Below are 16081 nucleotides of genomic sequence, written 5' to 3'. Positions count from 1 at the left end.
GAAATAGGAGGCAAAGTATCATCAAAGAAAATTTTCTCCTCAATGCTTGGGGGACTAAAAAGATCATGAAAACCAGACTTCCCCAAGCTTAGAACTTTCTATATTATTATCAACAATGGTGTTCAAAGCGTTCATACTAATATTACTACCAAGCATGCAAATAAGATTTCATAGGTTTTTTAATTTTCGCATCAAACAATCCATGTTTTAAATCAGGAAATAGAATAAGAAGCTCATTGTTGTCCATTATGCCAAACTAGTGTAAACAAGAAACAAAAAGATGCAATTGCAGGATCTAAAGGAAATAGCTTCGAGCACAAACACAATGGCGCCGTGAAAAGTATCGTACCCGGAACCGGAGTATGAGTTCCTTTTACCTTTCCTCCCGGCAACGGCGCCGTAAATTTGCTTGATGCGTGTAGTTGACACGTCCGTTGGGAACCCCAAGAGGAAGGTGTGATGCGCACAGCGGCAAGTTTCCCTCGCAAGAAACCAAGGTTTAATCGAACCAGAGAGGAGTCAAGAAGCACGTTGAAGGTTGATGGCGGCGGGATGTAGTGCGGCGCAACACCGGAGATTCCGGCGCCAACGTGGAACCCGCACAACACAACCAAAGTACTTTGCCCCAACGAAACAGTGAGGTTGTCAATCTCACCGGCTTGTCGTAACAAAGGATTAACCGTATTGTGTGGAAGATGATTGTTTGCGAGAGAAAACAATGAAACAAGTATTGCAAGCGATTTGTATTTCAGGTATTAAAGAATGGACCGGGGTCCACGAGTTCACTAGAGGTGTCTCTCCCATAAGATAAAAGCATGTTGGGTGAACAAATTACAGTCGGGCAATTGACAAATAGAGAGAGCATAACAATGCACATACATGACATGATAAGTATAGTGAGATTTAATTGGGCATTACGACAAAGTACATAGACCGCCATCCAACTGCATCTATGCCTAAAAAGTCCACCTTCAGGTTATTGTCCGAACCCCTTCCAGTATTAAGTTGCAAAGCAACAGACAATTGCATTAAGTATGGTGCGTAATGTAATCAACAACTACATCCTCGGACATAGCGCCAATGTTTTATCCCTAGTGGCAACAGCACAACACAACCTTAGAACTTTCTGTCACGGTCCCAGGTGTCAATGCAGGCATGAACCCACTATCGAGCATAAATACTCCCTCTTGGAGTTAAAAGCAAAAACTTGGCCAGAGCCTCTACTAGTAACGGAGAGCATGCAAGATCATAAACAACACATATGTAATAACTTGATAATTAACATGACATGGTATTCTCTATCCATCGGATCCCGACAAACACAACATAGAGTATTACAGTATAGATGATCTTGATCATGTTAGGCAGCTCACAAGATCCAACAATGAAGCACAATGAGGAGAAGACAACCATCTAGCTACTGCTATGGACCCATAGTCCAGGGGTGAACTACTCACTCATCACTCCGGAGGCGACCATGGCGGTGTAGAGTCCTCCGGGAGATGAATCCCCACTCCGGCAGGGTGCCGGAGGAGATCTCCAGAATCCCCCGAGATGGGATCGGCGGCGGCGGCGTCTCAGTAAAGTTTTCCGTATCGTGGTTTTTCGCATCAGGGTTTTCGCGACGGAGGCTTTATATAGGCGAAGAGGCGGCGCGAGAGGGTCGAAGGGGTGGCCACACCATATGGCGGCGCGGCCGGTGGCCGGGCCGCGCCGGCCTATGGTCCGGGGGCCCAGTGCCTCCCCCTCCGGTCCTTCCCGGTGTTCCGGATGCTTCCAGTGAAAATAGGAACCTCGGGTCTTGATTTCGTCCGATTCCGAGAATATTTCGTTACTAGGATTTCGAAACCAAAAACAAGCAGAAACAAAGAATCGGCACTTCGGCATCTTGTTAATAGGTTAGTGCCAGAAAATGCACGAATATGACATAAAGTGTGCATAAAACATGTAGGTATCATCAATAATATGGCATAGAACATAAGAAATTATCGATACGTCGGAGACGTATCGAACCCCAAGAGGAAGGTGCGATGCGCACAGCAGTAAGTTTTCCCTCAGAAAGAAACCAAGATTTAATCGAACTAGTAGGAGTCAAGAAGCACGTTGAAGGTTGTTGGTGGCGGAATGTAATGCGGCGCAACACCAGGGATTCCGGCGCCAACGTGGAACCTGCACAACACAACCAAAGTACTTTGCCCCAACGAAACGGTGAGGTTGTCAATCTCACCGACTTGCCGTAACAAAGGATTAACCGTATTGTGTGGAAGATGATTGTTTGCGAGAGAACAAGTAAAGAACAAGTATTGCGATAGATTGTATTTCAGATGTAAAGAATAGGACCGGGGTCCACAGTTCACTAGAGGTGTCTCTCCCATAAGATAAAAGCATGTTGGGTGAACAAATTACGATCGGGCAATTGACAAATAGAGAGGGCATAACAATGCACATACATGACATGATAAATATAGTGAGATTTAATTGGGCATTACGACAAAGTACATAGACCGCTATCCAGCATGCATCTATGCCTAAAAAGTCCACCTTCGAGGTTATCATCCGAACCCCTCCAGTATTAAGTTGCAAAACAACGGACAATTGCATTAAGTATGGTGCGTAATGTAATCAATAACTACATCCTTAGACATAGCATCAATGTTTTATCCCTAGTGGCAACAAGCACATCCACAACCTTAGAACTTTCCGTCACAATCCCGCATTTAATGGAGGCATGAACCCACTATCGAGCATAAATACTCCCTCTTGGAGTTAAGAGCAAAAACTTGGCCAGAGCCTCTACTAATAACGGAGAGCATGCAAGATCATAAACAACACATAGGTAATAACTTGATAATTAACATAACATAGTATTCTCTATCCATCGGATCCCGACAAACACAACATATAGAGTTACGGATAGATGATCTTGATCATGTTAGGCAGCTCACAAGATCCAACAATGAAGCACAATGAGGAGAAGACAACCATCTAGCTACTGCTATGGACCCATAGTCCAGGGGTGAACTACTCACTCATCACTCCGGAGGCGACCATGGCGGTGAAGAGTCCTCCGGGAGATGAATCCCCTCTCCGGCAGGGTGCCGGAGGAGATCTCCAGAATCCCCCGAGATGGGATTGGCGGCGGTGGCGTCTCTGGAAGGTTTTCCGTATCGTGGCTCTCGGTACTGGGGGTTTCGCGACGGAGGCTATTTGTAGGCGGAAGGACAGGTAAAGAGGCGGCACGAGGGGCCCACACCATAGGTCGGCGCGGCCAGGGCCTGGGCCGCGCCGCCCTGGTGTAGCACCACCTCGTGGCCCCACTTCGACTCTCCTTCGGTCTTCTGGAAGCTTCGTGGCAAAATAGGACCCTGGGCGTTGATTTCGTCCAATTCCGAGAATATTTCGTTACTAGGATTTCTGAAACCAAAAACAGCAGAAAACAGCAACTAACTCTTCGGCATCTCGTTAATAGGTTAGTGCTAGAAAATGCATAAATACAACATATAATGTGTATAAAACATGTAGATATCATCAATAATGTAGCATGGAACATAAGAAATTATCGATACGTCGGAGACGTATCAGCTATCAAAGCACCCAAGTTGTAAGTCCTATCACCTAGTAATGCAGCAGCTAGAAAAGCTAAATCCTGGATAGATAACTTACTTGCATTCTTTCTAGCAAGAACGCACTTGGTGATGAAATAAGCAAAGTAACGAATAGCTGGGAGTTGAATACTACTGATTTTACCACCATCCTCTGAGAAGCTTCTTCCATGACAAATCATCTTGTAGAGGTTCAAGAGCTCTTGCGGCAGTCCCGTTATATTCTCGCATGATCCCCATTGTGGCACTCTAATTGCTGCACAAAAGTCATCGAATGGCAAGTTGACAGTTTTATTATAAATTTTGTATCGAACCATGGGGTTAGTCTGGGACCAATTGAATTCAAAATCTTGCACTACAGACATGGTCAGTTTTGCATATTGGTATGGTTTACCAACAACAAAATTTTCCAAACCTGCCTTGGAAATCAGATTTTGAACATCTTGCAAGATTCCTGCACTTCTCATAAAATCAACGCACGGGTAGTAAGAGGGGTATACTCCTTCTTCGCGGTGAACTCTCATAACCTGTTGCACCTCCAATTCTTGTTGGTTGAGTTGGTGCTTATTCCACTCCATTTTCTGAAATTTTTCAACAATCATTATAAAATTTGATTTGGCGACATATAATTGAGGGAAACTACTATAGGAACTTGCTAGAGTACTAATCATGCATTAAAACTAGTTTTTACCACTTAGAACAAGCATGCAAGCTCACTAAACATGTTACCTACAACAGCAAAATATTCAAGATATACTCAACCAAATAAAACTCTACTTGGATAATCGGAGGAGTCACATACCGGAGAGCAAATGTGCTAAATTTCAGACAGAAATCTGGGCTGAGCAAAGAGATCGAGAAATCTTGAGCTCTTGAGCAGAAATGCGAGTGAGAGAAAGCTGGTGCGAGTTTTTTCGGGAGAGAGAATGAGATGGGAGAAAGAGATGAAGAAGTGGGGCAAGGAGGGGCCCACACACCAGGGTGGCGCGCCCCCCTTGCTTGGCTGCGCCGGCCCGTGGGGTGCCACCCGGGGTGCCCCATCGGTCATTCCTGTGTGCCCCCGTGCGCCTCTTCGAAAAATAAGACCAACAGTATAATTTTTATGAATTTTTGAAAACTTTGAAAAATGCACATTTCTGGGTGTTAAATTTATTATTATTGGGAGAAAAAGATTTTGGAATCTCTAATTAACTAAGGAACTTTGCAGAACAAAAGTGCTACAACAAGTAGATCAAGTGGAGGAAGAAAGAGATGTTGTTTAGCTCCTCTATGCATATAAAATGAATTTGTTAACAAGGTTGACCAAGTCTTGCCACCAAATAAATTTTACATAGCATAAGAAGAATTAAACCTCAAATCAATCATGTTACCTTGTATTGTATTGATATGGATCCAATCATAAGAGTTTGATATTCTTCTTTAGGCTCATATATAGGGCAATCAATAGTTCCCACTTTGATAGTTCTCACATTAGAAATTGTATTAACTCCACATACTTTGCCAATCCTCTTGGGAAAATAAACGGTATGCTCCTTGTCATCGACATTGAAAGTAACTTTTCCTTTATTGCAATCAATAACAGCCCTGCGGTGTTAAGAAAAGGTCTCCCAAGAATAATAGACATATTATCATCTTCAGGCATTTCCAACACAACAAAATCAGTTAATATTAAGTAATTATTAGTAACTTGAACAGGAACATCCTCACATATACCAACATGAATAGCAGTAGATTTATCAGCCATTTACAAAGATATATTAGTTGGTATCAACTTATCTAAATAAAGTCTCTTATAAAGAGAAAAAGGCATAACACTAACACCTGCTCCCAAATCACATAGAGCAGTTCTAACATAATTATTCTTGATTGAACAAGGAATAGTCGGTATACCTGGGTCGCCAAGCTTCTTTGGAACCTTACCATTGAAAGAGTAATTAGCAAGCATAGTGGAAATCTCCTCATTGGGAATTTTCCTTTTGTTAGAGACAATATCTTTCATATACTTTGAATAAGGAGGCAATTTAATAGCATCAGTCAAAGGTATTTGCAGGAATAAAGGTTTCATCCAATCGCAAAATTTATTATAGTGTTCTTCTTCCTTTGATTTTAGTTTCTTAGCGAGAAAAGGCATTTGCTTTTGAACCCAAGGTTCCCTTTCTTACCATGTTTCTTAGCAATAAAATCTTCTTTAGTATACTTTTTATTTTTAGCATGCTTTTCGTGTTCTTCTTCAACCTCTTCTTTATCGAAGCATCATTCTTATCATTATCTTTATCATGTTCATTACCACTTTCAGTTTCAAGCATCGAAATAGAAATACTATTAGGATCATTAACAGGCTCAGAGGATTCTACAACATTTTTATGTTTCTTTTTCTTTTTCTTAGATGGAGCACTAGTTTCAGTTCGTTGAGAATCTTGTTCCACTCTTTTGGGATGCCCTTCAGGATATAAAGGATCCTGGGTAGAAACACCGCCTCTAGTTGTTACTTCATAAGCATGTTTTTCTTTAGAATTATCTTTTAACAAGTCATTTTGCACTTTAGTGAGTTGATCAATTTGAGTTTGAACCATATGAAAATGTTTAACAAGCATCTTAACATCATTGGAGGTTCTCTCCACAATACCATGCAATTCACCAATAGCTCGAGAATTTTCCATTAAATGATTCTCTACTCTCATATTGAAATTATTTTGCTTAACAATATAATTATCAAACTCATCTAAGCATTGAGCAGGAGGTTTTGAATACGAAATATCTTCCCTAGTAAAGCGTTGAAGGGAGTGTACCTCAATCATGGATGAAGGGGGAGTTATCTTGCATAAATCTTCTATGGGAGGTAAATTCTTCACATCTTCGGATTTAATACCCTTCTCTTTAAGAGATTTCTTGGCTTCCCTCATATCTTCATCATTTAATTTAATCATACCCCTCTTCTTCAATATTGGTGTCGGGGTTGGTTCAGGTGTAGACCAATCATCATGATTCCGGCCTATTCTTGCCAATAATTCTTTAGCGTCGTCTGGAGTTCTTTTCCTGAAAACACAACCAGCACAACTATCCAGGTATGCCCTAGACTCAATGGTTAGTCCACTATAAAATATGTCAAGTAAATCATGCTTTTCCAAATCATGTTCATGCCGAGCTCTAATAAGAGAGCAAAATCTAGCCCAAGCCTTAGGCAATTTCTCTCCATCTTCCTGATCAAAATTATAAATTCTCTGCAAAGCAATATGTTGAGCACTAGCAGGAAAGTATTTCCGGAAGAAAACATCAAGCAATTATTTTAGACTATTAATAGAATCAGGTGGCAAACTATTATACCAAGTTTTAGCATCATCCTTTAATGAGAAAGGGAAAATTTTAGCAACGAAATAAGTACGCTTCTTAACATCATCAGAAAACAAGCTACTCGTAGTAGATAGCTCAATCATGTGTTCTACAAAGCACTTTCTTTTTCAGTACCACAAAAAGGTGTTTTCTCAACAATAGATATATGAGACAAATCAAGAGAAAAATCATAATCCTTATCCTTAATGTTTATAGGAGATGTGGCAAATTTAGGATCGGGAGACAGCTTTATATCTAACAGTATGTTGTGCAAGCAAATTTTTAATTTTTCTTGCATCGGTAGTAGCATTGCATTTATCAATAAAATCATCATCAAGTTCTACATAATCTTCATCAAGATCATCACTAGAGTATTCAACGAGACTCGTGTGAATTAACAGGTGTAGTAGCATTTTCATTAGGAGTTTCGAGTACTTTCAATTTGTCTAGACCTAGCAATCGTAGCATCTAGAAAAGATCCCAATGAACCATCATTATCAAGCACAATGAAGCATCATCAAAATTATGAGAGGAATTTTCAGATCTAGCGTAAGTACCAAAGCATGTGAAGCTTGTGGTGGTGAAACAAGTTTATCTATCACAGATGGTGAATCAAGAGCAGCAGAGGTACTCAGAGTTGTACCTTTTCTTGTAGTGGATGGTAATATGGCGACTTTAGGATCACGAGGTTTACCCATGATGGAGAATTTGCAGCGAATAGTATCAATCCAAGTGAACTTGCAAATAAAGCTATGCTCCCCGGCAACGGCGCCAGAAAATAGTCTTGATGACCCACAAGTATAGGGGATCGCAACAGTCTTCGCGGGAAGTAAAACCCAATTTATTGATTCGACACAAGGGGAGACAAAGAATACTTGTAAGCCTTAACATCGGAGTTGTCAATTCAGCTGCACCTGGAAACAGACTTGCTCGCAAGAGTTTATCAAGTAGTAACAGCTTTATAGCAGAGTAGCAGTAGTGAAATAACAGCAGCAGAGTAACAAAGACAACAGTAGTGATTATAGTAAACAGCAGGATTAAAATACTGTCGGCACAGGGATGGATGAACGGGCGTTGCATGGATGAGAGAAACTCATGTAACAATCAAGGCAAGGCATTTGCAGATAATAATAAAACGGTATCCAAGTACTAATCAATCAATAGGCATGTGTTCCATATTTAGTCGTACGTGCTCACAATGAGAAACTTGCCCAACATCTTTTGTCCTACCAGCCGGTGGCAGCCGGGCTCTAGGGAATCTACTCGGAAATTAAGGTACTCCTTTTAATAGAGCACCGGAGCAAAGCATTAACACTCCGTGAACACATGTGATCCTCATATCACCGTCTTCCCTCCGGTTGTCCCAATTTCGTCACTTTGGGGCCTCGGGTTCCGGACAACAATACGTGTATACAACCCGCAGGTAAGATCATAAAGCAATGAATATCATCATGAATTGATAACATGTTCAGATCCGAGATCATGGCACTCGGGCCCTAGTGACAAGCATTAAGCATAACAAGTTGCAACAATATCATAAAAGTACCAATTACGGACACTAGGCACTATGCCCTAACAATCATATGCTATTACATGACCAATCTCATCCAATCCCTACCATCCCCTTCGACCTACAACGGGGAATTACTCACACATGGACGGGGGAAACATGGCTGGTCGATGGAGAGGCGTCGGTGGTGATGATGGCGATGATCTCCTCCAATTTCCCGTCCCGGCATAAATAGGACCTTTGGCATAAATTCCGAGGATTTTCCTGAAAGTTGGATTTCTGCAGAAAAACGAGACACCGTAGCGGCTTCGTCGAAAACAGCGTTAGTCCGTGTTAGTTGTATCCAAAATACACAAATTAGAGGCAAAACAATAGCAAAAGTGTTCGGGAAAGTAGATACGTTTTGGACGTATCAGACCGCACCGCCAGGTTCCGGTTCCGCGCCGCCGCCCCCATCACCGCCCGCCCGAAGGCCGCAGTTAGGAAGAGGAGATGGACGCGCCACCAGATCATGGGCACGCCGCCGCCGTCATCACTGCTTCGCCCGGCGAGGGGCCGCGCCGCCCACATCCTCCACGGGCCGGGGCCACCCCCCGTGCGGAGGCTAGCCTCCATCCGCCGCACGGAGGGATCATGCGAGAAGCCCCGCCGCCCCCATCACCGGCCTAGCCCGACTTCGCCGTCGACGGCCTCCGGGAACGACGAGGAGGGAGGGAGGGGGAGGGGAGGACGACGACGGCTAGGGTTTTCCACCCTAGAGGGGATGACCCGAGCGGTCGAGCGAGGGAGGGAGGGGGAGGGGAGGACATCAGCGGCTATAATAGTGGAATCCACTATTTGGTTGACACTTAGGAACCCAATTCCATGAAAAAGCATGATCTCAATTTTGCGTAAAGTGACAATTGAACCTATTGGTTGATCAGTGACCTCCTACGCACTGCCGGCTTTGGGCATACTAGCTCGCTGCGGAAGAGAATGAAGATAAACAACGTAAATGTAACACATGGCATAAAAAGTGCCACCCTGTGCCAAAGCAGGCATCTTTCTTGGCTATCCTTCCTTTTGGCCAAGGGTCTCGCATATATGATTCTTCTTTGAAACTTTTCTTTTTGCACTTCCAGGAGTATCAGCGCTGCTTTGATAGGACAAGCAAGGTTTGAAGAGCTCTTACGCTTTTTCTATATCAGACTGACCTGACAAAAATGATCAACTAATTTGGATTTATTGAGAATTCAATTCGATTCCCTAAATCAGTATTTTATATATATTTCTAGCCTTTGGTTTATACATTGATTTTCATCGGGGTAACGGTCAAGTCAAGCTAGGATCAGAGTAGGAACGAGTCAAGGGAAAGCAAACTAGTAACTCGGACAAAGGGGACGTTGCTACACAGTGCCCAGGCACCATATAGTCTTCCACAGTGCCCCTCCCAAAAATAGAAAGAAACAGGTTTGTCTACCCCACGTATTACTAAAAAAGGAAAGTTTGGTCCCCCACGTTTTCTCCTTGACCCAGCGTGCGACTCCCCACGCTTTCCCACGATTTGGAGTAAAATCCCTAACCCCGGTACTTTCTCAGGCCTTCTCTGACGCGCGTTGCTAGTACATGGCAGAAAGAACAATATAAATCTTGTAAAAGAATGCATTCACACATGCGGTTGGCAAAACCCAAAAAAGAACATCATATATACAACTGCACCATCGTCCTTTTAATGCAACAAAACACATCGCTTGCTTTGTAACCCGTAGATGAAAATTTGGCATCTCCCTGCTGTCACCTACATGTAAATATGCCAGCGTTACTACATATGCGGGTTAATCTTGTGTTGAAAAAATACATTCCAGATTATTAACAACTACATTTATAGTTGTGGGACAATGCAGTTTAGATCGAAAACTACATATACAATTCATCATTTGCAAACTACATATACCATAGAAAAGAGTGATGTGGTTTTAAAAAAATTAATCAAGGGATGGAAGAATAACATGTATCAGAATAAAATAAATACATCAGGTTGAATCAAGAATAAACTATCTAATCTGACCCAAAACTTCTGTGAATAAAAATAGTGCATTCTATGACTAGAATAATACATCCCATATGCAATTTTTAATGAGAAAATACATCATGTTCAATAAAAAAAAGTCCCGGAAAGAAACATACTGTCTATTGTGAAGCAAAACTTCGAGGGATGCAAAAGTACTTCCTGTGATATAATAATACATCCTGCACAATATAATCATGAAAATACATCATGTTAGATAAAAACTTCAGGAAAGAAACCTACTGTTTAATCTGACCAAGGAATATAAAAGTACATCATATTAGGACATAATAATACATCCATATGCACATGTTTACTTACTGTTGAAGCAAAAAATTGGATGATCCCTTACTGTACAGCTGGGAATGCTTTCAAAACCAGACCAAATCCAACCTAAATTGTACGAACACATGTGTACCAACTAATCCAAACCAAACTAAAAGCTGCATACTAGGCCAAACCAGACTACAAAAATAATCCACCCAAACCCATCCAAAATAGTTCCCAGCTACCGGTTCAATCCACATTTTCGGACCCATCTGCATGTGTGCTCTGCAGCAGGCAACTAGCATGCTGAGCTGCCGATGATTGAGGACAAAATTCACAAAATACAACGCTAGTTACTGTCTAGTCATATGACCATCAGGCTTCCTCACTAAAGAAGCTTGCAATCTGCAGTGATAACTCACTGGTACTTACAACTAGTGTCGTCCTTGCATCAGTAGCCCACATAAAAGATAGCTTGAAGCATAAAGGAAACCAAGGATGTAATAGAGTGCAAGACCGTGAATCAAGTGTTTGGAGCGGTTTAGTTACCATGTTGGTAAGAGGCAGCTGAGCAGCAGTCATGTTGTATGGCACGCCAGAGAAGTCTTCCGTCGATTTCCTCTTGACAATCCTCGAGAAGGTGACCCTGCAAGACAGCACAGCCCAGCCCACGGAATTTCTCACCGGTTAGAAGAAACAACAGAGAAAGGCAAGAAAATACGATAGCGTTTCACAGAGGATGGAATTGGAAGCTTCAAAAATAATAATGATAATAGAGTGCGGCATGAGCTAGTATTCTCTAAGTCTAACACATTTACATCTTGTGAGAAAGAGAACCTACAAACTACCTATTGTACGAGTAAATATTTAAATGCATATACAGTAGCAGAAGTTGTACATAGTAATTATTTGCAAAAGGTACATCTAATACTAGTGATTTATGGGTTTGTTACATCCATGAAGAAATTGCAAAAACCCATTGTAAAAGCTTATGGTAAGATAATAAAAGTACATCCAATGTGTAGAATAACACTGTAACCATTTGAAACAAGATATATTTATTGTCCTAAATTTACATCTCACGGTTATTCAGTACCGCCTCTGAAAAAAGTGATCAAAAATTTCGTGTGTAAAAAAATACACCCTATATACAGAATTTTGCAACTAATTCTGGTAATTTATACATCCCAGAATTGATAAACTACATCCCGATCGGCCACTCTAGCTTTATAATTTAATTAATTACATTCAAAATCAGGAGAAATACACCTTAATCTTTCCATCATTTAGATACAAAAAAGCATAGAAAGTACATCCAGACTTGGGGCAAAGTTACTATTATAACATGAGAAATTCCATGCAACTGAGACATGTATTGATGGAGACGTCGGTCTCGAGTAATAGAATGAAGAACTGTACAAGCTCAATTTACATGGTGGCTACTTTGAAGAGATTTAACTTACCTGGAGATTTCCTCCCGAGTGAGCCGTCGCTAGCCCATCACCGGACCCGCGCAGTGCTCGTCCGGTGGTGGCACAACTGACTGTATCGTATCAAGCGTGTACGGCGTGTTTCCATACCGATTGACGTGCCGCGCGGCGGCCGCAGTCTACCGACACTACCCTTCCTCCGATGAGGAGCTGGTGCGCGCGGCGGCAAACGCCACGGACAACAAGGCGAGCGCGGCCTCTCGGAACGCGGCGTCCACCTTGGGCCGGATCTTGAGCAGCGCCAGCGCCTCCTTCCGCGGCCAGTAGTTGCCCGCCGACGAAGACCTGCCTCGCTAGCCCTTCTCGCCGCCGGGTAGCCCCTCTTGGCTGTCGATGCTCCCAGAACCAGATCCTCTTACCGCTGCCCCGAGCTCGTCGATCTGTTGTTGTTGTTGCTGCCCCGGCGCCGGACGACGAACGCAAACCACCACCACCTCCCTCGATTTGTCTTTCCACCGGACTATTTGCCGCCGACGAGGTAGAATCGAAGGAGGTGAGATGGAGGAGGGAGCTTGCAGGAAGGAGGTGAGGTGGGGAAATGGGGAATTTCGGTCGGCTTGGTCGTTGACTATCATCCGGACACGCCCGCTACATGTGGGAATATATGACCGAAGGATCCTGATCGGACGGAGGAAGCGAGGGAGCACTCTGTAAGACACGAGCGTGCCCAGGCAGTTATTAGATTGGGCGCGTCTAGGGAGCGCACGGCCGCTCGTTGGTAGCCTCTGGCACACCCTCCGTATTAGGAAAGGGCGCGTGTAGCGAGCCCACGGGCGCTCCGTATTAGGAAAAGTCGCTGTCTACTGCCCCCAACTACCACCCGAGCTTGCCGCCGGCGCCCTCTCTTGCACGCGCGCTCGCTCGGCGCTCCCTCCAGCATGCACGCATCTGCCGGTGCGGCGGCAACAGGTCGCGGAAGATCGAGTCGCGCTCGAGGGAAGAGCCGGCGGGATCAGGTTGAGGACGCGCGTGGTGGAGGTTCTTGCTGGCCGGAGGGGCGAATGATTCAGGCGGACATGGTCGACCGGTGCTAGGAGGTGGAAGCGGCACATCTGGGTGAGCAGAACGGCGTGCGGCTCTGAAGAGAGAGAGGTAGAACCGTGGAAGGGATTGGGGATTAGGTGGGCTAGGAATAGGAATCGTAGCCGGCTGGGCCTGACCGGCCTGGGAGGGGTCTCCTTTCTTAAAGCCGGTATATTATTCCAGAAAAGAAGTACGAGCTACACAATTTAACAACATTAGTAAGCAAGTTTAACACAGAGGTAGGCAACTTCGTAATAGTGATAGACAATTTTACAATAAATATTAACAGCTTTCACAATGTTGGTACAAAATTCACAAATACGGGTAGAAAACTTCACAACAACGGGTTGCAACTTTATGGTGTAGTCAACTTCACATCACCTACAGGAAAACTCATGAAAAGCGGGTAGCAACTTCACCGCAGCGATTCGAAAATTCACAACAGTGGTAAGCAACTTTAGTATAGTCGTAGGTAACTTCACTTCAATGGTAAGCAATTTTGCTTCGGCTACATGCAACTCGATACCAGCGATATGCAACTTCGGTACATCGTATAGACAACTTCATTTCAGTAGTAAGCAACTTTGCTTCAGCGACATGCAATTGGTAGTTTGGTACATATGTAGGACACTTTGCTGCAGCGTTAAGTAAATTTGCTTCAGTGATAGCCAACTTCAGTATAGCTGTAGACAACTTCGCTGCAGCGGTAACCAACTTTTTTGAGCAACATGAAATTTCAGTACAACTGTATGCAACTTCATTGCAGCGGTAAGCAACTTTGCTTCATCGACAAGCAACTTCAGTACATATGTAGGTAACTACATTGTAGCGGTAAGCAACTTTGTTTCAGCTACATGCAAATTGAAACGAACAAAATGCAACTTAAGTACAATAGTTCTTAGATGAAGCAAGCAACTCCGCTGTAGCGACATGCAACTTCACACCAGCAAGATGTAACTTCACATAAACAAAATAACATCCAAAACAATCAAAAGTATTGCCTTGACATGCACAAAATTTGCTTAGACACTAAAGTTGCATTGACGGCATTAAAGTTGATCTCTCGGACACCAATGTTGCGTCGTTCAGCACCAAAATTACTCTGACATTTACCAAAATTGCTCCAAAGTTACTCTGTTGAACATTAAAGTTGCGCTGTTAGGAACTAAAGTCGCTTTTTCAGCACCAAATTAGCTCTGTGTGGCACCAAAAATTGCGTCTTGAGACACCAACGTTGCTCTGCACGCGAGGCACGCAAGGGCCAGGGTTGCAGGGATTGGTTGGCTTTGTTCCTTGTATTTTTTTCTAAGATAGACTGCTCACTTGGGAAGAAAGTTACCGGAGAGAAAAAATTGTTGGGTCATCTCCACGTTTTGCCGGCTACAAAGTTGTGCACCAGAATTGTACCGTCGGGTTCCAAAAGTTTATCTGTCGTGCACGATAGTTGCTTTGTCGAGCGTTAAAATTGCTCTGTCAGGCACCAAGTTTGCTACACCAATATTGCACCGTTGGGCACCAGAGTTGCTCTATCGGCACCAAATTTGCTCTGTCAGACACCAAAGTTGTGTCGTCGACCACCGAATTGCTCTAATCTAGCGTCTAAACTCTAGACCCTATCTTCCATATCAGATCCTCTTGTTTGGCGTTCCTTGGGAGTTACTAAGAGGAACTAGTGCGACGATTTTAGTGCGGCAGCAAGTTTGGTTCATCGGTAGACAACTTCACGACAGCGGCAAGCAAGTTTACGAGAACGCTACGCAACTTCGATGCAGTGGTAGGCAACATTGCAACAACATTAAGGAACTTCAGTGCATCAGTAAAAAACTTTTGTACGGCGGTAGAACACTTTCGAAGCAACTACTATGTGCATTTTGGCAACATGCTAACAAAAAGCAAACAATTGCATTCCCAAATCAAAGAGAAAAAAGATGAAAAGATTGTAGGCTGCATTGTTATCTTGTTGCCATGTTCTAATCGACCGGCTCACCCCACTTAATCCTCCTATAGCTACCAAGCAGCAAAGATCCAAGATAAAATAAAATAAAATAAAGGCCCAACACCTAGCGCACCATGAAGCAGCGGAAAAGAACGAAGCTTCCTGCTCGTCTCGCTGAACTGTTCTAGAGAAAATAAAGCTTCGACCTGCTCTAATGGCTCCGTGCGCGAGGGAATTTCCGAGCTGGTGTGAGCCGGCTTCGACGGGAGATTCTCGAGGAGATGGACGCGCCGCCGCCGAGCAGGGCAACCGCGCCTTCCTCCGCCCGCGATGCTTGCCTCCCCTTTCCACCAGGCCGAGCTTTGGCCCCGACGCAGCCGCGGCGGCGCCCACGCGTCATCTGGGAACAGATCCTGACCCTAATACTGGATCATCGTCCTCCGATGCTCCTGGCGAGTAGCGACTAGCGAGCTGGCCAGACGCATGACATGTCTTCCATCAAGAATCCGACAGCGGACTCGCCGATAGGAGATTGGGGAAGCTGGTCATCATGCTCCGGCGCTCGGGGCCCTCCCTGGCGTCGGCAACGAAGATTTCCTAGGCGGCGCGGCGAGCAGCATTTCTATGACGACGTGCGGTGGATGACCGGGGCGTTGCCGTGGGTTGCCTGCGGCGGCGCGTGGAGGCGCGATTTGGGGAGTATAGGCAGGTTGGGGCGGGACTAGGGAGGACGAGTGCGTGGGCGTCGGTTGTCGTGTAGTGTGCGCGCTCGGGACTTCCGTCTGGCACGCGTCCGCCCGGAAGAATTTGGGTATTAGATTTTGGGGGACAAAGGATCGTGTTTCTGAGGTGTTTCCTGGTCGGCCGCTGGTGCCT

General features: G+C 44.1%; 1 long non-coding RNA gene across 1 annotated transcript; it reads right to left on the bottom strand.

The window, feature by feature from the left end:
* Nucleotides 1-10080: 10080 nt before the first annotated feature.
* LOC124678793 lies at nucleotides 10081-12863 on the bottom strand. The gene is made up of 4 exons (XR_006994648.1): nucleotides 12220-12863; nucleotides 11306-11402; nucleotides 10609-10671; nucleotides 10081-10219 (listed from the first exon to the last, which is right to left on the bottom strand). It is a non-coding gene; the product is annotated as an uncharacterized LOC124678793 (long non-coding RNA).
* Nucleotides 12864-16081: the final 3218 nt, after the last annotated feature.

The sequence above is a fragment of the Lolium rigidum genome, chromosome 7 (genome assembly GCF_022539505.1).
Source record: "Lolium rigidum isolate FL_2022 chromosome 7, APGP_CSIRO_Lrig_0.1, whole genome shotgun sequence".
In the NCBI taxonomy this organism is placed as follows: Eukaryota; Viridiplantae; Streptophyta; class Magnoliopsida; order Poales; family Poaceae; genus Lolium; species Lolium rigidum.
Note: the sequence above shows the minus strand (reverse complement) of the source record. Positions and strands in the feature narration are given on the sequence as shown.